The sequence below is a fragment of the Dipodomys merriami genome, unplaced genomic scaffold, assembly GCF_024711535.1.
Source record: "Dipodomys merriami isolate MVZ:Mamm:240054 unplaced genomic scaffold, mDipMer1.0.p SCAF_10, whole genome shotgun sequence".
Lineage (NCBI taxonomy): Eukaryota > Metazoa > Chordata > Mammalia > Rodentia > Heteromyidae > Dipodomys > Dipodomys merriami.
The window spans coordinates 8,392,501-8,416,024 of record NW_027202271.1 but is presented as its reverse complement, the minus strand read 5'-3'; the positions used below and the strand labels follow the sequence as shown (position 1 = coordinate 8,416,024).

General features: G+C 45.7%; 1 protein-coding gene across 1 annotated transcript in view; it reads left to right on the top strand.

The window, feature by feature from the left end:
* Positions 1-3,189: 3,189 nt before the first annotated feature.
* Prickle1 (prickle planar cell polarity protein 1) overlaps positions 3,190-23,524 on the top strand; it is a 91,972-nt gene continuing 71,637 nt past the window's right edge. The window contains exon 1 of the mRNA XM_070039211.1: positions 3,190-3,432. The gene's annotated coding sequence lies outside the window, so the exon portion shown is untranslated. The remainder of the gene's footprint in view (positions 3,433-23,524) is intronic.

Below are 23,524 nucleotides of genomic sequence, written 5' to 3'. Positions count from 1 at the left end.
ATTGGAGAAAGGAGTCTCACAGATGTTGCTGCCTAGGCTGGCTTTGAATGGTGATCCTCAAATCTCAGCCTCCCAAGTATCTGGGATTACAGGCGTGAGCCACCATTTTACAGCTTTTGGCTTGGGTTTTAGGAAAAATCTACTTTCACTTGGAAGGTTTTGGGTAAGAAAATAGGCACCTAAAGAAGCCAATGGAGTTGACCAGTTTGCTCTTAAAAGTACTCATTTTCAGCTGGGTGTTGGTGGCTCACAACTATAATCCTAGCTACTCAGAAGGCTGAGACTTGAGGATCACAGTTCAAAGCCAGCCCAGGCAGGAAAGTCTATGAGACTCTTATCTCCAATTTAGCTACCAAAAAGAGAAAACAAAAACCCTAGAAGTGGAGCCGTGATTCAAGTGGTAGAGTGCTATAACCTTAGACAGAAAAAGCTTAGGAAGCTGGGCACTGGTGGCTCAAGTCTGTAATCCTATCCACTCAGGAGGCTGAGATATGAGGATCACAGTTTGAAGCCAGCCCAGGCAGGAAAGTCTGTGAGACTCTTATCTCCAATTCACTACTCAGAAAGCACCACAAGTGGCACTGTGGCTCAAGGGGTAGAACACTAGCCTTGAACAGGGACAGTGTCCAGGCCTGGTTCAAGCCTCAAGACACACACACACACACACACACACACACACACACACACACACACACACACACGCTTAGTAATAGCACCAAGGCGTTCAAGCCCCATAGCCAACAAACAAAAAGAGTACTAATTTCCATTACTTCTATGCCTGGGTGAATCCTGTTGTCCATTTCCATTGGGTAGTTTTGATGGTTAACCAAGATCTCCAAGTCTACCACTTCTGCCTGGCAAGGCAAAATGAGACACAATTCCAGTTAAATGCAGAAAAGACAGCCTGGGATCTTGTGTCTCAGATTCTCATCAGCTGCAAACACCACTAGGCAAGTCAAGTGATTTCAAAAGCAACACAGCCTTATGGGCTGAGCCTGCCCTGCCTGCATATGGAGAGTTTCTGTATGTTGTAAGGAGAGCTGAGTCAGACTTGGAATTACAGATCCTGGAACTGATGCCCAACATGGTTTGGTATGGGACCATTTCCTCCTCCACTGGCTCCATGCTGAGCGCTCTCCTGCTAGACACCCAGGGAAAACATCTAAGAGACCGCTTTGAAAAATTCTAAAACTGCTCATTTTGATTTTATGTGTGTGTATATGTGCCGGAACCCAGACTTAAACTCAAACTTGGGGCCCATGCACTGTTAATAAGTTCTTTTTATTGCTCAAGGTTAGCACTCTACCACTTGAGCCATAGCTCCCCTTCTGGCTTTTTGGTGGTTAATTGGAGATAAGAGTCTCACAGACATTTCTGCCTGGGCTGGCTTAGAACCACCATCTTCAGCTCTTACCCTGCTAAGTAGCTAGGATTACAGGCCTATGCCACCAGTGTCAGGCAATAATCAGTATGGTAAAACAACAGCAAGCAAAGCAATATTGAAATAAGCTCCAGGAAATGAAAACAAGAGGGTTTTTTTTTTTTGTTCTATTTTGCTGTTTTTGTTTTTCTTTCCTTTTTATTCTGTCTTTGAGAGGTAAAAGAAGGCACAGAAATAGAGGGACAGAAGGTGAACAAATGCAACAGTACGTGGAAAATGAACTCTAACAACTTGTGGGTGGGGATACAAGGAAAAACTGGGAGAGAGGGGATGACATTGTCCAAAAAGAAATGTACTCTATCTGACTTATGTAACTGTAATTCCTCTGTACCTCCTCGCCTTTGGAATAACAATTTAAAAAAAAAAATTTAAAGCAGCAAACAGCTGATTGTTTTTTTCTTAAGGGGATTAACAATGTAGCAGTCCGGACCACCCTTCCCACCCCAGGATAGATGAAGAAGGCTTCCTTTTGGGGTTACTAGCTGCCCCTGGGGTCCGCCCTGCGCAGCCAGAGAGGGGCCCGGAGGGGTGGGTGGTCGCTAGGCTGCATGAGACCCCGCGATCGGGACCTGGAGGAGGGGGTAGCGGGGGCTGGAAAGGTTTCCGACGATGCCCACGCCAGCACAGAACTTTCCGAGGGGCTGAGACCCAGTTCGCCGTGGGCGTGCACGGATGTGCCCCGCAAGCCCAGCCCTGGGAACCGGGCAGAAGGAAAACACGGAGTGTCGTGTTGGTCGGTGAGAAAGAAAAGGGGAAAAACAAAATACAAATGCATCCTCGACACGCGAGGAACGGTGCGCACAGCGCTCGTCTCCAAGGGCGACACCAACTCGGGTGGGTCTCACGCCACACGCGGCGGGGGGGGGCTTGGTTTTTCTGGAGATCACCAGGGCCACTAGAGGAGGTGGGAAAGGACGCCCTGCAGGCTGAAGCTTGGGCCTCTTGGCTCTAAAATGCCACCTCCACCACCCCCGCCATACACACACCCCTTTGGCTCAGAGGCAGACTCGAAACTGACCTGTGGGATTGATTCCACGACCTAGGATCGAATCCAACCTGGGTCCCCCCCTCATCCACCCAAAACCCTCCCCCTTCCCCTCCGCGCCCCCCCCCCCACTGGACGAGAGGCTCTCCGGAAAGGAAGCGAAGAGTTTAATTAACAAACACACCAAAGGAGGGAGGGGGAAAGACCCCCTAATGGAGGCACCCACAAACTGTTTGATCAGAGGAAATTGGGTTGGTCTCCTCCCCCACTTCCCCCCCCACCCCCTGCATCCATCCATCAAGAATTTTCTTTAAGGCACAAAATTTGGGGGCGGGGCAGAGGGGACACATTCAGCTGCCCCGGGAGAACCAGGGCCGCGCCGGGGTGAAACTTGAACCGGTCACCCGGAGCTACGGCGCACGGACCCCGTCCCTGCCCCCGATCGCCCGCTGCCGGGTTCGCTCGCCCCTGCGCGCGCCTGGCCACGCCCGCGAAGGTGGTGTGTGTGTGTGCGTGTGTGTGTGTGTGTGTTGGGGGGTCCGAGTCCCGCAGCGACCTGGCGTGGTGGCCGGGGCCTGGGGAGGGGGGTCTGGCTGGGCCGCGGGTGTCCGCGCTCCGGGTTTTCGCTGGCGCCGGCCCCCGGCGGCCGGGGGGCGGGGTCGCTCGGCGGCGGCGGCGGCGGCGGCGCGGCGCGCGGGGCGCCCGGGAGCTGGAGCGCACTCTGCCTGCAGCCCTGACGCTCTGCACCACTCCTCGCTCGCGCGGCCAGCGCCGCCCCGCAGACCCCGGCAGGCAGGAGGACCCGTGCGTCCCGGACATGCCAGCGTCGCGCTGGCTCTGAGCTGACTTCCCCGCCTCCCCGCCCTTCGCGGCGCCCGGAGACCTCGCAGCCACTTTGCAGCGGGCTCCGGAGGCTGAGCGTGCCCGCCCCGAGCGCTCGCCGGGCGCTGACACCCGCGGACCGCCTCCGACCCGTTCCAGCCGGCTGGGCTGCTCTCGGCGCGGGGTGAGCGAGGGGCAGCCGGGATCCGAGCTGGCGAGGGGTGGAGGGAGGAGGAGTGGGGGGGGGGACTGCGGCGTTGGGGTGGGGGGCGCGCCGCAAGATCGGGGGTGGGGAGGTGTGTGGGGGGAGCCGAGGGCACCCGGGCTGGTACTGCAGGGAGGCTCCGTGACGATCCAGATTGGGGCTGGTGTCGCCGAAGGGCGCGATGGGTTGGCTAGGCAGTGTGGACCGGGAAGGCAGGTAACTCCGGGGCTGCAGTGCCGAACCCCCGCTTCCTCCGCTGAGCTCGGGTCCTGACTGCTGCATCCACGGACACCCCCATCTTTCCCGGTCTCTCCAGTTTGCGGAAGCGGGGTGGGGGGGGTGGATGGAGGGGGGGCGCGTCCCCAGAGTCGGGGCACCGCGGCTGGCCGAGAGCTTGCTGCGGATCGCCCGTCACCCCCCCCCCGCGTCCGGAGGGAGGGTCCTGGCTGTCTCCAGACGCACGCAGGAAAGGGGCTCATTGCTTTGATTGTGTGGGGGGGAGTCGGGAAGGTTGGGGTGCCAGCGGGCTCGCTCTCCACCCAGGTGTGTTCTTGCATGCATCACGTCTGTGGGAAAGAATGGGTGAAAAGTTGAAGGAACTAAGCATGTTCACCATGAGCCCCCGAGCGGTGGGCGACGACTCAGGCTGCAGCGAGAAAAAAGCTGTTATAAATGTTCATGGCCCTCGAAGCAAAACACACGGCCTCGCCGGGGACCGTTGGCAGCGCCGTGTTATTTTGGGGACTCTGGGAAAATTGGCCACAGATTGTCTTCAGGAGGCTTGAAGGACTGGGGTGGGGGTGGGTGAGGAGGGGAGGGTGGGGGGGAGCGGTGTAGCAGGGGAGGTCGAGGCGGAGGTGGTGGGGGGAGAGAGGAGGGCTTGGCGTCATGCTGAGTCCTGGCTGGCCCTAGAAGGCTTCGGAATGAACCAGCTCCATGCGTCTCGCTGCTGGTTTTCAACCCTGAGTCAGGCAGGACTGCAGCCATGTACCAGGTGAAGAATATTCCGTGAGAAACGATCTGAAAGTAGTAGTTGTTGTTGTTGTTTTAATCTTGCCTCTCTTTTGGAATCCAGATGCATGTGACATATATATATAAATGCATTGCAGGCTTTTAGGATAGGTTTTTAAAAGGACCAATTACACCTAATGGAATTCTCTCTCCTCTCTTGGTCCCTGCATGCAGATTTGTCTAGTGCCTCATTTTCATCAGACTGCCTTGATGTTATGTAATTGATAGGGTTCACCGTCAGATATTGCCTGCAAAAGATAAGGTACTTGTGTGCGTGCGTGCCTATGGACTTTGGAGGTAAAGGAAACTTCCATTTGTTTAGAAGGGCCCAAGGTGTAGACTAGAGAAGGGGACACTAATGTATGTCCTTGTCCTGCTCCAGATGTGTGGGCTCAGCTGTTGCCTGATGGTTGCCTGTCAGTGAGGTGACAACTGGTCTTCTCTTCCTAATCCTGGGCAGTCTTCATTATCCTCAGTGAAGTGTCAGTGTGCAGACCAGTCTGGCTTCTGTCACCAACAGGGGGACTCAAGCCCCCAGGGATGGGGTAGTCTTGGTTGACCATCTCTAACAATATGTCTCTTTTCAGGCTCTAGGAAAGGGGAAAGGAAGAGGGGGGGAAAAATCCCATGACAGCAAGATAGATACACTTTGAATAGAGCACCCACTTAATGTAAAAATTCTGTTTTAATCAAGACAGTCCTGGAAGGATGATGCAATATTTGTCAAGCCTCCCCCCACCCCCTTCTGAAACAATATTTACTCCCACCAGGGGATTTTAAACTTAAACAGCAGTCATTTATCTTGCTGTCTGGTCGAGCCCGGTTTCATTTTGCCTGCAATGTGGTCCTAGCCTAGGTTGGTTGGGCTCGGCCTGGGACAGGAATCTGTCATTTGGGAGCCAGCTGGAACCTGAAGAAAGCAAAATACAGCACCTGCTGGTACCAGAGGGTTTTTCTAAATGCCATCAACTGGCGATCAGGAAACACAGAAGGGAGATATTTTACAAGCTCTTCCAGAAATGTTTATACAAGGGATTTAAAGGTTAACAATGCATGTGCTCCACATATTAAGGCTGAAAAGTGCTGGAAATAAATGGATGTTGCCCATAGTTAAGAGTTAGCACACTTGGGCTGGACACTAGTGGCTCATGCCTGTAATCCTAGCTATTCGGGAAGCTGAGATCTAAGGACTGAGGTTCGTAGTCGCGTTGGGCAAGAAAGTCTACAAAACTCGCATATCCAATTAACCATCAAAACCCCACAAATGGAACTGTGGCTCAAGTTGTAAAGCACCAGCCTTGAGTGGAAAAGCTAAGGGACAGAACTCAGGCCCTGAGTTCAAACTCCACTACTAGCACAAATAAAGGAAGGGAGGGAGGGAGGAAGGAAAGAGGAAGGAAGGAAGGAAGGAAGGAAAAGTAAGAGGACACGCCAATAAAATTAAAACAAACTTTCATAAGTTTCATAAGTTATAACATAGGGATTCATTCTAATAAATAAGCCTAAAAAGGAGAGAAAGGAAAGGAAGGAAGAAGGGAGGGGTCAAAGGAGGGAGAGGGAGAAAGAGAGAGAAAGAAAGAAAGAAACTGGATGGTGTCTACACAAGTTGATGTGAATGAATGGGCTTAGTAAATTAATTTTTCATCCTTAATTTGGTACTAATTGGTGATTTACCACTGAGTGAGCCTGTTGATTCATGGATTTTTTTAGAAGAAACTGATGTCTTTTCCTGAAGTGACAGATTCAGTCAGTTCTGCCAGTAATACCAATGGAGCTTTAAAAGTTCATTAAGTTTTTATAATCCAGGTCCATGGGACCACCATTTATCTCTCTCATAAAAAAAAAGGTTGTAGTAAGTCAGCTTGGGTCATGAAAAGCAATCCTAATATAAGCTGGAAAGATAAAAGAACCTTAGATTTAATAGCCGAACTATTATGGGGTTGTTCCTAAAATTCTCTCCTTTGGATAACTATGAAAAGACCAATGAAAAACAGTGAAAATTTGTAGTTTCCTAAAAGATTTTCCAGAGTAAGCTGACATGCAAGTTTTAAAGGTATCATTGTAAAGTCATTTTTCTAAAACCTGTAATTACTTGAAAGTGAAATATAAAAGGTTGCGTATTGAGAGTATATGTCTAATACTTGTGAAATAAGAATCTTTGAAAAATATTTTCTAGTAATTAACTGTTTGAATCCATATCTATATTTTGGGCTGGCTAATATTAGGGGAAACAATTTGGGACAGAGTATCATTGATTTGTATTCTAATTACAGGAGTTAATTTCCTGGATAAAATAGTACATAAAGTAAATGAAGAACTAGGAATGTGGTTCAAGTGGTACAGCACTAGTGGGCACCAAAGCCAAGCAGTAGAGTGAGTTCAAGCTCACACACACACACACACACACACACACACACACACACACACACACACACACACACACACACACACACACACACACACCCACACACACCCCACATAGAGCACCTGCCTAGCAACTCTGAGCTTCTCAGTTCAAATCCCAGTATATTATCCTTTTAAGGAAGAATAGATCTACCCTGGCACCAATGGCTCATGCCTGTAATCCTAGCTACTCCAGAGCCTGAGATCTGAGGATTGCAATTCAAAGCTAGCCCAGGCAGAAAAGTGCATATGAGAGTTATCTCCAAATAACCACCAAAATGCAGGAAGTGGTGCTGTGCTTCAAGCAGAAGAGGGCCAGCTTGATGGAAAAAAACCAAACACCAAACAAGAATGCAGTGCCCTAAGTTTAAGCCATAGTACTACCATAGAATTAGTAATAGTAATCATCATCATCATCATCATCATCATCATCATCATCATCATTTTAAAAGCCAAATTGTCATCTGTACAATGAAATAGTAATGACATCATTCGATCAGGATAAGAGCCTCTCTCTTAGAAAAACAGCTCCATTTTTTCCCTTTGGGATGTAAAATAATATAATACATTATTTATCATAGAGTGATATTAAAATTACTTGACTTTTTTTTTTTGTCAGTCGTGGGGCTTGAATTCTGGGCTTGGGCGTTGTCCCTCAGCATTTCAGCTCAAGGCCAGCGCTCTACCACTTGAGCTACAGCACCACTTCCGGTTTTCTAGTGGTTTATTGGAGATAGGAGTCTCATGGACTTTCCTGCCCGGGCTGGCTTTGAACCTCGATCCTCAGATCTCAGCCTCCTGAGTAGCTAGGATTACAGGCATGAGCCACTGGCACCCGGCAATTATTTGACTATTAAAGTTACTTGAATCAATGTGCAAATGTTCCACACATAAAAAAGAAGGGTATAAAAGATGGATGAGAACTTGGTGCCCGTGGCTTACACCTGTAATCCTATTAATTGGAAAGCTGAGATCTGAAGATCACAGTTCAAAGAAAGCCTGGGCAGGAAAGTCCATGAGACTTTTATCTCCACTTAATCACCAAAAAAGCTAGAAGTAGAGGTGTGGCTCAAGTGGTAGAGTGGTAACTGTTAGGCACAAAAGCTCAGGGACAGTGTCCAGGCTGAGAGTTCAAGACCCAGGATAGGCGCGCACGCACACACACACACACACACACACACACACACACACACACACACAAAATCATTTGTAAAAAGGTGGATGCTCATTGGTTGGTGTTAGAAGGGCCCACCCCCTTTTTTTTTCTTCTGGCCTTAGAATGAATGACAGGTTAATCTCTTTAGGTGGGTGTGGATGAACCAGTACACCAGTGCCAAGTCCTGTGGTGTTAACAGTTCCTCCAAATCCCAGGCAGTATATGGAGCTGTGCTCCAGTCAGAGCATCAGGACCCAAGATGGCCTGGAGAAAACCACAGGAGCCTTGAGTTTCTGGACCTGCCTACCTCTGGGCAAACATAGTAGCATGTTAGCCCCCTCCCCCCCACCCCCCAGCCTCCCACTAACCAACCATGCACCTCCTCATTTATGGTTGTGCCAAACCCAAATCCGGAGCCACCAACCTGATGTGAGTCCCTATTTTGGAACAGGTCTGAAGTGGGTGGGAATCCAAGCAGGGCTGTGTTCTCCTGGTCCCTGTCTCTTCCAAGAGAGTGAGGGGAAGAAGATGCAGTGTACAAGTTGGCGCTGGCCGATCATGACACTTCTGGCACAGAGATACAACAGAATAATCAGATCACTTTCTGTGAGCCAGAATGACATGATTTTTCCAAGAGCTGTTTCTGAGCCTCTGGTCCACCGGCACTGACTAGCTCACAGTGCCTTGTGGGAATCTCAAACACACTGTAACAAGTCACATGGCCCAGGTTGAGTGAGAGTGGCTTCCCACCTGTAATTCTAGCTACTCAGGAGGATGAGGATCCATGGCTTCCGTTCTTAGTTCAAAGCCAGACCCAAAGAAGAAAAGTCCATGAGAGTCCTATCTCCAGTTCCACCCGAAAGCTAGACGCGGAGGTGTGGTTCAAGTGAATGCAAAAAAAAAAAAACAACCCAAAAAACAGGCCTGGAGTGCAAGGTCCTGAGTGCAAGCCCCATCCGAACACAAAACAATAATAATAACTAATAATAATATTAACTCTCATGTCTCTGGTTCGTGCTCTTGTGCGGACTCAACTATAAACACATTTCAGCCATTTTGAAGGGTCTTTCGAGGAACAAGAATGATCGCCCCCACTTAAACTGATCACGCCCTTCCAGGTTCATTTTCCCACCAAGATTTTACATGGAAAGTAGAAAGGGCAGCTAGGTAGATGCCAAGGTAAACATTTTAAAAACCGGGAGCCCTGAAGGAGCAAGCTGCTGTCAATCACCTTTACTTAACTTCCTTTCCCCTCATCCGTAAATTTCATTGTAAGGGATCCTACAAGTCCACTGGGTAATTAAAGTGCAGTTGTGGGTTTTTCTGTTTGTTTTTGTTGTTTTGATTTTCCTCACAGGTAGATTTGAGGTAAACTTTTTGGAGGAAGGTTTTTGCGTTTTCAGTGGATGATTGCATTAGCTCCTTCTAAAAGTTTTATCCCAATGGCTGATCTATAGCACCCACCAGTTTTTCCTCCTTGGATGTATGGAAGGAAGGGAAGCTTTGTCAATAATGCTGAGGAACATCCAGGCACCAGTGGCTCATGACTGTAATCCTAGCTACTCAGGAGCCTGAGATCTGAGGATCCAAGTTTGAAGCCAGCCAGGGCAGGAAAGTCCATGAGACTCTTATTTCCAATTTAACCACCAAGAACCTGGAAGTGGAAGTATGGCTCAAGTGGTAGAGTGCTAGCCTTGAACGAAAAAGTTAAGGGACAGTGCTCAGGCTCTGAATTCAAGGCCCAGTACAAGCACAATATAGCAATAATGATATAATAATAATAATAATAATAATGAAATACTGCAGTTAGGAGCCTTGCATGACTCCTCTGTGCTGTGGACTCTTGTTCACTTGCCCTTCTTTTATCTGAGGCTATGATTGATCCCACAGTTCACAATTACAGTCTTTGACTTTGGTAACAATTCTGTTTGAAATGTTTCCAATTATACACAATATTGGCTGCATGGAGCAGCTGTGTGCCAAAGAAACATTTCCAAGTGTGTTCCAAGAATCAGACTGTGATTGCTTTTAATTTAAATAAAGGCTATTTGGTTTCCTGTGATATTGTTTTATATATATATATATATATATATATATATATATATATATATATATATATATACATACATCCACCTTTTCCTTCATTCACGTTGCCTTTTGAGAGAAAAAAAAATAAAGCATTGATCACCTTGTGGGTATATTGGTCCCAGTTTTCTAGGGTATTGTTTGCTTTCAGCAGGCACAAAGGACTTCCTAATAAAGGGATTTTAAAGAAGCATTTTAACAGTGTGGGTTGCCTTAAGAAGAAAAGGGAGAAAGGTTATCTGATAGCACATTGTAAGTAGCTAATGTTTTTTAAGTTTTCCTTTCTTCCTCTTCAGGGAATCTGTCATTAGAACTATCTTTTTTATATCACTGGATATCATTTCATATGTTGGTTTTGGTTTTTCTTCAGATTGCTGTATCTTTCCTTTGGGAAGTACATGAAGAGGTGTTTAAAAAATATATAGAATGATTAATGATAGAGATATAGAATGAGAATGATTAATGATAGAGGAATATCAGACGCTGGTGGTTCATACCTGTGATCCTAAGCAGAAATGTTAGGATCAAGGTTCGAAGCCAGCTGGGTAGAAAAGTTCGTGGTGCTCTTATCTCCAGTTAACCAACAAAAAAGCTGGAAGTGGAGCTATGGCTAGTCTTGAGCACAAATGTTCAGGCACAGAGCCCAGGCCCAGAGTTCAAGTCCTGGGATGGGCACAAAAATAAATAAGAGGAGCATCCAGGTACTTGTGATTCCTATCTGTAATCCTGCCTACTCAGCAGGCTGAAATCTAAGGATCCAGGTTCAAAGCCAGCCTGGGCAGCCCTAAATCCCAGAGACTTTAAACTTTTAATTAATCAACAAAAAGCCAGAAGTGGAGCTGTGGCTCAAGTAGTAAATTGTCACCCTTGAGTGAAAAATCTGAGGCACCAGCGCCCAGTATCTTGAGTTCAAACCCCAATACTGACACCATAAAAAGGGGAGGCTCTACCAGGACATAATTTCACTATTCCACAGGAACTAAGCCTTCCAAATCCTGAAATTTCTGAACACTGAAACTTTTTACCACCGGTGGTAGTTTAACTCTTTTAATAGCTACCAGACACATTTTACTTATGAGATTGGAAAATGAGAAAACAGACCGTCTGTGGATTTGGGTTGAGTGGGCTTGCTCTCAGGGCTGGGGGAAGGAGGGAACTATTTCCACGATAGCTCGCCACCCCAGAACCACCCTCAGAAGGTATCCCCACAACTTGAAAAGATGGCATGGGGTGGGGGGGGGTGCAAAGATCGTCCTAAGCAAGGTATCTTCACATAGGCTTTTTCAGACCTGGCCAACAACAACAACAACCAAAAAAAAAAAAAAAAAATCCAATAGACTACAGTGGCTCTTTGGGTTGAACAGTAGTTTGGCTTGCACACATGCCAACATCTCTCCTGGCATTTTTGGAACTCTTCCATCATGGAATAAATAGTGCTGTATACCCAAATTTGTAAATGCTGTGTTTCATGGCCCTGTAGAGGTAGTTGAAGTGAACCCAGGCCGCTAGGACCATTGAGATCCCAAGGGTGAATTTAGAATCTGTGTCCACACCTGACCTTAGAGGTCTCTGAGCAACTGGAAGATGTGGCTGCCACAGGAGCCACCGCTCCATTTCATCTTTTTTTTTTTTTTTTTTTTGCTGGTTAATTGGAGATGAACATCTCACAGGCTTTCCTACCCACACTCGTTTGGAGCCATGATCCTCAGATCTCAGCCTCCTGAGTAGCTAGGATTACAGGCCTGAGCCACTGTTGCCTGGTATGCAAATTGCCTTTCAGGTTACTTGTAGCATAGCACATTTAGAGGTAAAATGAGCTTTATATGACTTCACTAGCTGAACCCCCAACCTGCCAGACACACCTACTCCACCCAAATCCACAGTAGTTAGCATTGAAATAGAGACCTTATTAAATTCTTTGTCTGAATCGGTCCATTTCTCTGCCCTATATTCCATTCTCTCTGTCTCTCTTTCTCTCTGTCTCTGTCTTTCTTTATCTCTCACTCTCTCTCACACACACACATACACATGACACATACACACACTGGTCATAATAATAAACTATTTCACTTTAATAATAGTCAGTGAAGCTGAGTTTCAGTGGCCCTTGTGTGTAATCCCAGGAGGCTGACACCTGGACTTCAGTTCAATGTCAGACCCAGCAGGAAAGTCCTAGAGATTCTATCTCTAATTAAGCAGCAAAATGCTGGACTGGAGGCATGGCTCAGGTTGTAAAGCACCAGGTGTGAGCAAGTGAGCCAGGAATGTATGCCCCTGAGTTCAAGCACTAGTACTGGCACAGAAACAACTAATAAGAGTAAATTATTTAGATCACGTTACAGTTTTACCAAGGATATCTCTACTTTTTTTTTCCTTTCTCATTTCAGTGCTAAGCAGATAATAGGGTAATCGTCTAAAGAAACTCATACCGTGTTAGCTGTCATTGATATTTCCAGCTAGACTATTTATGTGCTTGAATAATCTTAAGTGCCTTATTTAGGGTCAGAAAAAGGACTATGTAATATGGTATTTATTTCACTTGAAAAAAATGTCTTCCAAAACCATTTAGGGAATGGTTACATTTTATATAAGAAGACTGCCGAGTGTTCTGGTGTTGAAATACTTGTTATAAAGTATGTCCAAAAAGAGATGACATTTGAAATTCTTCTGAGACTATGTAATTAAGAAGTATGTTCGGCGCCTGAGGTACAGGCATGTTACATAATTTTGGAAAGTGATAAAGTTAGGTTGCAATGCTTTAGAGGATCACAGATGTTTCTTATAAGAGAATAGAGTTGTGCTGGGCAGGAGTTCTTTTGTTTTCGGGGGGGTCCAGTCGTGGGGCCTGAACTCTGGGCCTGGGCGCTGTCCCTCAGCTCTTCAGCTCAAGGCTAGCGTTCTACCACTTGAGCCACAGCGCCACTTCCGGCTTTTTTCTTTTTTGCTTATGTGATGCTGAGGAATTGAACCCAGGGCGGCCTCAGGCATGCAAGGCAAGCACTCTACCACTGAGCCACCTTCCCAGCCCTGGGCAGGAGTTCTGAGCTGCGTTCTGATGCTAACTTTGCTCATTGCAAGGACCCTGTGAAGAATAAAGAACATGAGTGACCCTGCTAGCATCCACAAACACCTGCAGGATAGAGTCGAAGGGGTCCGTCACCCACCCCGCTCCCATCATCCGCTCCTTAAATGCTTTAGATGTTTAGTTTCTTTCTTTTTGTTATTGTTGTTTTGGTTTTGCTCTTTTGTTTTTTTTTTTTAATCGGTCCTGGGGCTTGAATTCAGGGCCTGGGCACTGTTCCCTGAGCTTTTCCACTCAAGGTTAGCACTCTACCACTTTGAGCCACAGCTTCACTTCCGGTTTTCTGGAAGCTAATTGGACTTAAGAGTTGCACAGACTTTCCTGCCTGGGCTGGCTTCAAACCACTATCCTCAGATGTCAGCCTCCTGAATAGCTAGGCTTACAGGCATGAGCCACCAGCCCCCTGAGTTTAGCCTTTTAAGTCTTTCTGAATGTGAAGGTAGGACTAAAGTATTATGCAGAAAAGGTGTTTGTGTTTAATTTAACCGCGTAAGTTCCCTTCCTGGCCCCTCCATAAGCATAAACAGCTGTCTGAGCTAATATCCAACAGTGGGCCCTCTACTTCTGCCATATGTGTGCAAAACAGACCAGGCACTCTCCCACTTTAAGGGTCAGAAATGTTTTGTTTGTTTTTAATTTTCCAAGTTATAACAAAAACCGTTGTCTTTTTCTTCCCCTCTGATGAAAGGAACTCAAATTCTTTACTGGGACTTGAACTCAGAGCGTGTTCTCTGCCCCTTAGCTTATTTGCTCAAGGCTGGTGTGCTACCACTTGAGCCACAGCTCTGCATATGGCTTTTTGTTGATTAATTAGAGATAAAAGTCTCACAGACTTTCTGGCCAGGCTGGTTTTAAGTCACAGATCTGAGCCTCCTTGAGTAGCTAAGATTACAGGTGTGAGCCACAAATGCCAGCCAAATTCTTATTCATTGCAGTACTAAAATGAGAAATGGATAGTAATGATAATATTTTCATGGGAATATATATTTGCTGTTTAAGCAGGAAATAATCAGTTACTATGGTGTCTGATGGATCTCTTTTGTGGAAATTATGTTTTTGCTACCTGTAGACACTGGCATTTCTTTTTAAATTTGGGTTCAAGAAATTTTCTTTTTCTTTCTTTCTTTACTTATTGGTGTCAGTACTAGATCTTAAACTCCAGACCCGGACACTGTCCTTTAGCCTTTTCACTCAATGCTGGAGCTCTACCACTTGAGCCACAACTCTACTTCGAGCCTTTTGGTGGTTAATTGAGGGTAAGAGTCTCAAGGACCTTCCTGCCCAGACTAACTTTGAACCAGGATTCTCAGTTCTCAGCCTCCTAGGTAGCCAGGATTCTAAGAGTGAGCCACCAGGCTCAATTGCATAGTTTTGCAAACATTGATGAATGAAATTTGTTGCTCGTCTGGTTTTGCATTGTCTTCTTTGATCTTTGAAACTTTGAGCATTTCTTCTCATTAGCCATGATCACCTTTCCTATAGGTCATTCTCAGACTAAGAACTTAAGAATTTGAACCAATCAGTGTTACTACTGCTGTATCTACACCACCTACCTGAAAACAAACATTAAATACTCAGATCCAAACCCACACCCTGGATTTTGCTATTTTTTTAATGTTGTAATTCTTTAGGAGTTCTTTGTTTGATTTTTTGTCTTTGTTTTGAGGTTTGTTTGTTTGTTTTTGTTTGGGGGTATGGTTTAGGGGGCCCAGGCATGGGCCTGAACTCTGGGCCTGGGCACTGTCCCTCAGCTCTCCAGCTCAGGGCTAGTGCTCTACCACTTGAGCCACAGTGCCAGTTCTGGTTTTTGTTTTTTTTTTCTTATGTGGTGCTGAGGAATTGAACCCAGGGCCTCATGCATGCAAGGCAAGTGCTCTACCACTGAGCCACCTCCCTAGCCCCGTTTTGAGGTATTTTTTTGGCTCACTCCCTGCCCCAAGTACTAAGCTTTGAACTCAAGGCTTTGATCTTGCTTATCTGGTGCTCTATCACTTGTGCCATGCCTCCAACCTTGCTGCTCATTTTGGAGATAGATTCTCAAGGACTTTTCTGCCTGGCCTGGCTTCTAACTACAGTCCTCCAGATCTCAACTTCTTGAATAGCTAATATTACAGGTAGGAGCTACCGGGGCCTAACTTTGTTTTGTTATTTTAATCTACAAGAAGGACTTCCAAATTCTTCTCATATGTGGCAAACTGTGTGATGTCCTTCACACCTTTGTACCATGTAGGCCCATCCTACTTGGCAATATTGGCTGCCTATTTCCCCTATTGTATGCTCGGTACCAAATCGTATCAGCAGTATCTCCGACGAGACCGGACGCGTTCAGGGTGGTATGGCCCTAGACTATCAGCAGTATCTCAGAGTGGAAATTTCTACGTGAATTATCTTCTTGGGCTGTTTGCACATTGTAAATAAAAGCCTCCCTTTTCAACATTATGTGAAGACATACTGCAAGGTGTTACTCAGGGGGGAAAAAAAGCCAAAACTAAGCCATAACTATACAGAGTTTAAGGATCATTGGAGATCAATTGGGAGCTACTTCGAAGTATAGCATAAGACCTTAATATTGATAGCTTTAATTCTCCTGCAGTTTTACAGCTGATCTCATGTGTGCTGGATTTCAAATTCAAAAGGACATATGAGCCAGGAAACAGTGGCTCATGCCTGTAATCTTAGCTACTCAAGAGGCTGAGATCTAAGGATCAAGATTTGAAGCCAGGGGGCTGGGAAGGTGGCTCAGTGCACTTGCCTTGCATGCCTGAGGCCCTGGGTTCGATTCCTCAGCACCACATAAGCAAAAACAAAAAAAGCCGGAAGTGGTGCTATGGCTCAAGTGGTAGAGTGCTAGCCTTGAGCTGAAGAGCTGAGGGACAGCGCCCAGGCCCAGAGTTCAGGCCCCACGACCAGACCTCCCCACCCCCCCCCCAAAAAAAAAGATTTGAAGCCAGCCCAGCCAGGAAAGTCTGTGAGACTCTTAGCTCCAAATAACCACCCAAAAGCCCTGAGTGGAGCTGTGGCTCAAGTACTAAAGCAGTAACCTTGAGCAGAAAAGCTCAGAGGCAGTGCCTAGAACCACAGTTTAAACCTGAGGACCAGCGCTAAATGAATGAATAAATAAACAGACATAGGGGATTATGGCTTACTCTACTTCTTAGGTTCCCTCCAAAGGGATCTGGTGGCTGGGGGGGGGGGGAGGGGGGAGGGAGAGACAGCTGGTGGCTCATGCCCTTAATCTTTGCTGCTCAGGAACCTGAGATCAGAGGATCGTGGTTCGAAGCCAGCCCTGGACAGGAAAGTCTGTGAGACTCTTACCTCCAATGAACCACTAGAAAATTGGAAGTGAAGCTGTGTCTCAAAGTAGTAGAGTGCTAGACTTGAACAAAAGAGCTCAGGGACAGCACCCAGCCCCTGAATTCAAGCCCTAGGATGGCACGCATAGACACGGACACAGACACACACAGACACACACAGACACACACACACACACACACACACACACACACACACACACACACAGAGTAACCTGGTGTGAAAGCTGCTTCCCTGATTGGCTGTCATGGAATAGCCACAGCTCTACCTTCCCCAGGAAGTCTAGAGGAGATGCTTCTCACCTTCTCACCTGCTGCCCACACGCAGTAGGTGCTGCTAGATTCCCCAGGTGCACACGGACTGGGTGTGCTCTGTTCTCTGCTATTTGAGCCCCAGCTCTCAGAGTAGCTTCTGCTTTTTTTTATTTGCTGCTTGCTTCTCATCCCCCGTGGATATACACAGTAGGTGCTGCTTCCTCAGCCTGCTGCTTGATCCCCAGCTCTTACCGTAGTGTGTGCACACCGTAGGAGCTTAATAAAGCTAAGGAGAAGGAATCTCTCTCCCAATATTTAGCGTGGAAGGACAGGGTTTGAGCTTGTAATCTCACTTCGTTATAATATAGCACAGCAAGGTTAGCAAATGAAGCCCTCATCTGACGAGAATGGCCGCTTGTGAACTATTTTAATGTTATGTATCAGATAAAAGACACCTAGCAGCCAAAATTGTGGGGGTTTTTTTCTGGGATATAGAAATTTTTTTCTTTGGGAACTTGGGGCTGTTTTTGTTTTGTAGCTAGTTTCTGGGCTAATCCCTTCTTATTTGAATAAAGTCAGAGAGAGGCACTAATCAAGGAGAGGTTTGTCCAGCATGGTGGCAGTGTCCACTGCACCCCCCTCCCCCTAGCTCCCTACCCCTTCCCCCCAGCCCCATCACTGACAGGCTGCACCATGTCATGAACCGTTCACTGCAGTGGAAGATTGAATGTCCATGACAAAACTTCCCTCTTGATAATACATCATGCCGTCTGATTAAAGAAAAGTACAGCCAGGCACTGATGGCTCATGCCTGTCATCCGAGCTGCTCAGGAGGATGAGATCTGAGGATGGTGGTTTGAAGCCAGCTCAGGCAGAAAAGGATATGAGACTCTTATCTACAATTAACTACCAGAAAACTGCAAGTGGAGATGTGGCTCAAAGTAGTAGAGCACTAGCCTTGAGCAGAAAAGCAAGCAAGCAAGCAAGAAAATTACAAGTCAAGGGTCTAGGATGTAGCTTAGGGCTAGGGTACTGATCATAGCTCAGGCTATGATCAGTAACACACACACACTTACACACACACACACACACACACACACACAAATAGAAATAGTATTTTCAGACATGCCTTGGTGTTGCTCTGTATGTTAAGTCTAGGACCACAGACTGTAATTTTGACTCTCTTTTATTTTTTCTTGTGGTAGTACCAGGGTTTGAACTCAGAGTCTGGGCTCTGTCCCTTAGTTTTTTTTTCACTCAAAGCTGGCACTCTACCACTTGAGTCACAGCTCCACTTTTGGCATTTGGGTGGTTCATTGGAGATATGATCTAATCATTTTCCTTGCTTTGAATCTGGCTCCTCAGATCTCAGCCTTCTGAATAGCTGGAAAGACAGGTGTGAGCCACCTGTGCCTGGCTCCTAGTGACTTTTTTTTTTAAGCTCAAATTTTATTCCATTCTAAAATACTGGATCCTGAGGCCTGAAATTCATGGAGACAGAAAATAGTCAATGTGCAATGGTGTTATTTTATTATCATCATTGCTACTTGAATCACTCACCAGCACTATTTAGCAAATCTGCTCAAAAAGGATTTCTATTAGCCAATGCCAACTCACAGCTTTATTCATTATTCAGTAGGACCCGTTCACAATTCCGCAAGAGCTATGTTTAAAGACCTAAGAGACTTTATACTTCCCCTGAAACAAAGCCTGGTTTAAATAGGTTACATCAGTTTTGATATACTAGCTCAAAGAAACAAAAAAATTGCAATTATATGAAAGAGTGAATTAGTAACCGGATGGAGTTAGAACATTGACCTACTTATGCTCATAGTAAAAATGATAAATGTGAGCACAGTGTTAATACATGGGAAGTAGCCAAGATGTAAAAACTAGAACTCAAAGTTTTGTGTTTGTGTAATCACAGCAATTATAACTATGTTTAAAATGTGGGAGTCAATGAACCATATTAGAAAAAGGTTTACTGGCAAATAAAGATACCCTAACTTCCTTATTAGATGCATTCTTGATATTTTAAAAAAATTAAAGCCCTAATAAATCTTGTTTTTTCTTTCTTTGTGCTAGATACTAGCCTCACACAGCCTCACACCCTTCCTTGGCTTTGTCTATGTAAGGCTGGTTCTACCACTTGAACCACAGCTCTGTTTTGCTGGTTAACTGGAGATACGAATCTCATGAACTTTCCTGCCCAGGCTGGCTTTGAACTGTCATCCTCAGATCTTAGCCTTCTTGGGTAGTTGGGATTACAGGCTTGAGCCACCAGGGCTTGGCTCTACTAACATACTTATCTTCTACAACCTGGTACATATGTAGTAAGGATTGACATCTTTCTGTGCTATCCTTAGTTCATAAAGGCTTGTATACATCATCATACTTAGTGGCTTGGCTGTCCCATCTAGCAGCATTATGATTAATTAAGTAACTCTTCAGCAAATCCTCAGGACCTCAAATCTTCTTCTCATCCTGATTAGAATCAACCGGATGTTAGTTAGAATCAGGCCCCACTGGGAAGTCGCCATCTGTTAGTGTGTCTAAAAACACCCCATTTGTGAATTATTCAGATGACTTCAGCAGTGTGGGTGGTACATCTTCCAACAGATTCTTTTTTCTTCTTTTTTTTCCCCCAGTACCAGTCCTGGGACTTGAACTCAAGGCCTTGGTGTTGCCCCTGAGCGTTGTTTTTTGTTGTTGTTGTTGTTGTTTTCCTCAAGGATAGCACACTACCATTTGAGTCACACCTCCACTTCTGGCTTTTTTTTTAAGTGGCCAATTGAAGATAAGAGTCTACATTGTTCTAATTTGGGGAGGGGAAGGGAAATAACAAAATGCTGAAGTAAAGATAGAGGTTGACCCATTGTAACAATGAGATGTACCTGACACTATGTTGAAAACGAACTTGACAACTTTGGTGGTGGGGGGGGGAGGGAAGGGAAGGGATGGTAGGGGAAAAACAAAGGAGGTGGTAACAGTATTCCATAGGAAATGCACTCATTACCTTACTCGTATAACTGTAATCCCTCTGTACAGTATCTTTACAATAAAAATATATAGTTTAAAAAATAAAGAGTCTCACAGATTTTCTTGCCCAGACTGGCTTTAAACCATGATCCTCAGATCTCAACCTCCTGAATAGCTAGTGTTACAGGTACAAGCAACTGGTACCTAGCTGCTGCCGGTTCTTAAGTGACTCTGAAGTGCTGTGCCAATAGGAAAGACTTGTATAAATGCGACATTACTAATCACCAGTCTGAAATCTGGGTCACTTCAGCCATGACTCAAAGATCAAACGCCATGGGAAGGTAATGAGAATGTGCAAAGTTCCATGGGAAGACCTTCCATTTCTTAATGACACCTTTGCCAGACTCTTCAGCACCCTTAGAGGCGAGATGGAAATCTGTCCCCAGGCCCTGTGTCTGGTGTGCGGGCCCTCCCTCGGGGCCACACCTGTCATTGTTCCTCAGAGATGCTTTGGAGCTGCTTCCCAGTGGCTTCTGTGGTTCTCACTACTGAAATGGATGTGCAAGCTCTTCATCTTTTCCTCCTTTGCCTCAGCCTGGCTTCACTTCAAAGGGATAGCAGGTTATTTTGCATATTCCCTGCTGCCATTTGTTTTTTCCTTCTCTGAAAAGCCAAGAAAAATTGCACTCACAAATGCATGTTAGCTGTTTTCATATTTGCTGGTCTTTTTGTGTGTTTGTTTTTAGTGCTGGTCGTAGGGCGTGAGCTCAGGGCTTGGGTGCTCTCCCTGAGCATTTTTGTGCTCAAGACTACTCTACCAATTAAACTACAGCTCCACTTCTGGCTCTTTGGGTGATTAACTAGAGATAAGAGTCTTACAGGCTTTCCTGCCCAGGTTGGCTTTCAACTGTAATCATCAGATCTCAGCCTCCTGAGTATCTAGGATTACAGGCGGGAGCCACTGATGCCAGGTGCTTTTGCTGTGTTTATCTCAACTTGCAGTAGACCTTTCTTGAGTGTTTGTGATGTGCCAGGCATGGTATTAAGCTCTGGGAACACAAATATTAAGAGTGGGGCAGTCTTTAAGGAGCTAACTGAGCCAGTGGCTCATGCCTAGAATTCTAGCTACTCAGAAGGCTGAGATCCAGACGATCACAGTTGGAGGCCCGCTGAGACAGAAAAGACTTGTCTCCAAACCAAGCAAAAATAGCAGGGTTAGAGACCTGGCTCAACTGGTAACGCACTAGCCTTGACAGAAAGCACAAGGCCTAGAGTTAAGGCCCCATTTCCTACACCAAAGAGAGGAAGAAGGAAGAGAAGAGAAGAGGAGGGGGAGGAAGGAAGGGAGGAGGGGGAGGAGGAGGAGGAAATGTAGTAGACAAGTGATCCTTGGAATTCTAAAGTCTTTCTTTTTGGTTAAAAGCTGAATTGTACTCTTGATTAGGGACTTATCATTGCCTTGACAAAACTAGTAAAATCAGAAAGAAGATAGGAATTTTAACAAGTTTCATTGTGAACCTCTCTTTCTTCTTTATGGCTGGTGTTAAACTTCAGAATAAAAGCAGGCTCATGTTCTCGCCCCCCCACCCTCCTCCTTAACAGCTGAGTCCACCTGGGCAACCTACCAGTTATTTACACATGTCTTTTCATTGCTACGTTGATGCAATCTAAACTTGTTTACTCTTCAGTTGTACTGGCAGGCTTGAATTTCTGCCTCCAGTGTTTATACATCATTGTAGAATGAACGTTACACTTTGATGACATTTGCTTTAATACTGGGTGAGCTTTTCACGAAATCTAAGAGTTGGGGATGGGGTAAGGGAATCTGAATGTCACCAAGTGCCCTTTAGATCTGTTTTATTATGAGGTTATTTCTGTTTTATTTCCAGAAAACCTTTTTTTAATGTTATTGGGGGGGGGGTTATGCATGTGTGTCAGTCCCAGACCTTAAACCCAGAGTCTGGGAGCAGTCCCCTGAGCTGTACTACTCAAGGCTGGTGCTTTACTGCTTGAGCCACAGCTCCACTTTTGGCTTTTTTTTACTGGTCCTGGGGCTTGAACTCAGGGCCTAAGCATTATAGAAGGTCTCTGTGCTCAAGGCTAGCACTCTACCACGTGAGTGACAATGCCACTTCCGCATTTTCTGAGTAGTTAATTGGAGAGAAGAATCTCACAGACTTTCCTGTCTGGCTTGGCTTTGAACTGTGATCCTCAAATCTCAGCCTCCTGAGTAGCTAAGATTATAGGCATGATTCACAGGTGCTTTGATGGTTAGTTGGAGATAAGAGTCTTTCAGACTTTTCTGCACAGGATTGGCTTCAAACTGCAATCCTTAGCCTCCTGAGTAGCTAGGATGACAGGCAGATTAAAAAAAAAAATCTGTGATTGAGCTGAAAAGAACTGATAACAATATAAATTACTTTGAAAAGCAAATTGTGTTTGTGTTTAAAGGTAAACTGAGGATCAAAAGATCCTGTTGTGTTTTGATTTGTCATTCTTCAATGTGGCATTGTTCAAAGTACCATCTAACAAGTTCAAGAATTTCTGCCATCTAGTGCACTGAGCAATCAGCATGTTTGCAGGCATTCTGGCACGTGATAAGTGTTTTGTAGCGTATGTGGTTCAACATGCCAATTTCAAAGAGCTTCACAAACTTTAATTAATTTTCAGGGCAGCTGGATGCACTTGGCTTTACTGATGAGACAGCCACAGACAGCAAGGTTCAGAGGTAGTTAACTGGATCTGTCTACTGAAGCACAAAGGACTTTTCAAAGATTTTTGACTAACTGAACACTCTGTGTGTATCTGTGTGTGTGTGTGTGTGTGTGTGTGTGTGTGTGTGTGTGTGTGTGTGTGTGCTGGCACTGCAGCCTGAACTCAAGACCTCAATCTCAAGGCCTTGTGCTCTCAATTGGCGTTTTTGCTCACAACTGGTGCTCTACCACCTGAGCCACACCTCCTGCCCAGCTTTTTGCTGCTTAAAGGATGAATGGAATCTCATGGGTTTCTGTGTCCTCAACTATCACTGCTTTTTTGGCTGGGAATCTTGCTGATTTCCACATCCCTGTTGCTACCTGTGGTCATTTTAATGCAGCAGTGCTCTGTGTTTTCCTTTATTCTGTTTTTCTTAGGATTAAATCCTTCCATCTCCCCTTCCTAGCAAGTAAAGTTTTAAGTTATGTGAATGTAGAAGCTCATCACTTGTCTGTTAGGGGCTAGTAGAACTGCTGGAGTTCTCATAGTGGCAAGTTGGCCAAACAGAGCATGCGCAGAGGAAAATGGAGAGACACTTGTGAGAAATGCTGATGGGAGCCAAAGGATTGTCTCCCTTGGAATTGTCCTGGTCTTTGGGTCCAGATGGCAAGAAAATGGAGCAATTCTGTTCTTTTGCTGCAATATTAGTGTGTGTGTGTGACAATACTAGGTCTTGAAACTCAGAGTCTGTCCATTACACTCAAGGCTAGAACTCTATCACAGCTTTACTTCTGACTTTTTGGTGATTAATTGGAGATAAAATGCTCACAGACTCTCATTCCTGGGCTGACTTTGAACTTCGAATCTTGGAGCTCAGCCTCCTCCTGAGTAGCTAGGATTACAGGCGTGAGCCACTGGCATCTGGCCGTTACAATATTTTGAAACAGTCTTTGGCTATTGCTGCTCCTTCACAAGCCAACTACTCCCTAGAGTATTTTGATTTATTTGGCCATTAAATTTCTCAGTGTAAGTGAGTACGATCATTAGTAATCTGATGGCACTAGGTTTGTTGGGGGAAAATAATCGTCCAGTGCT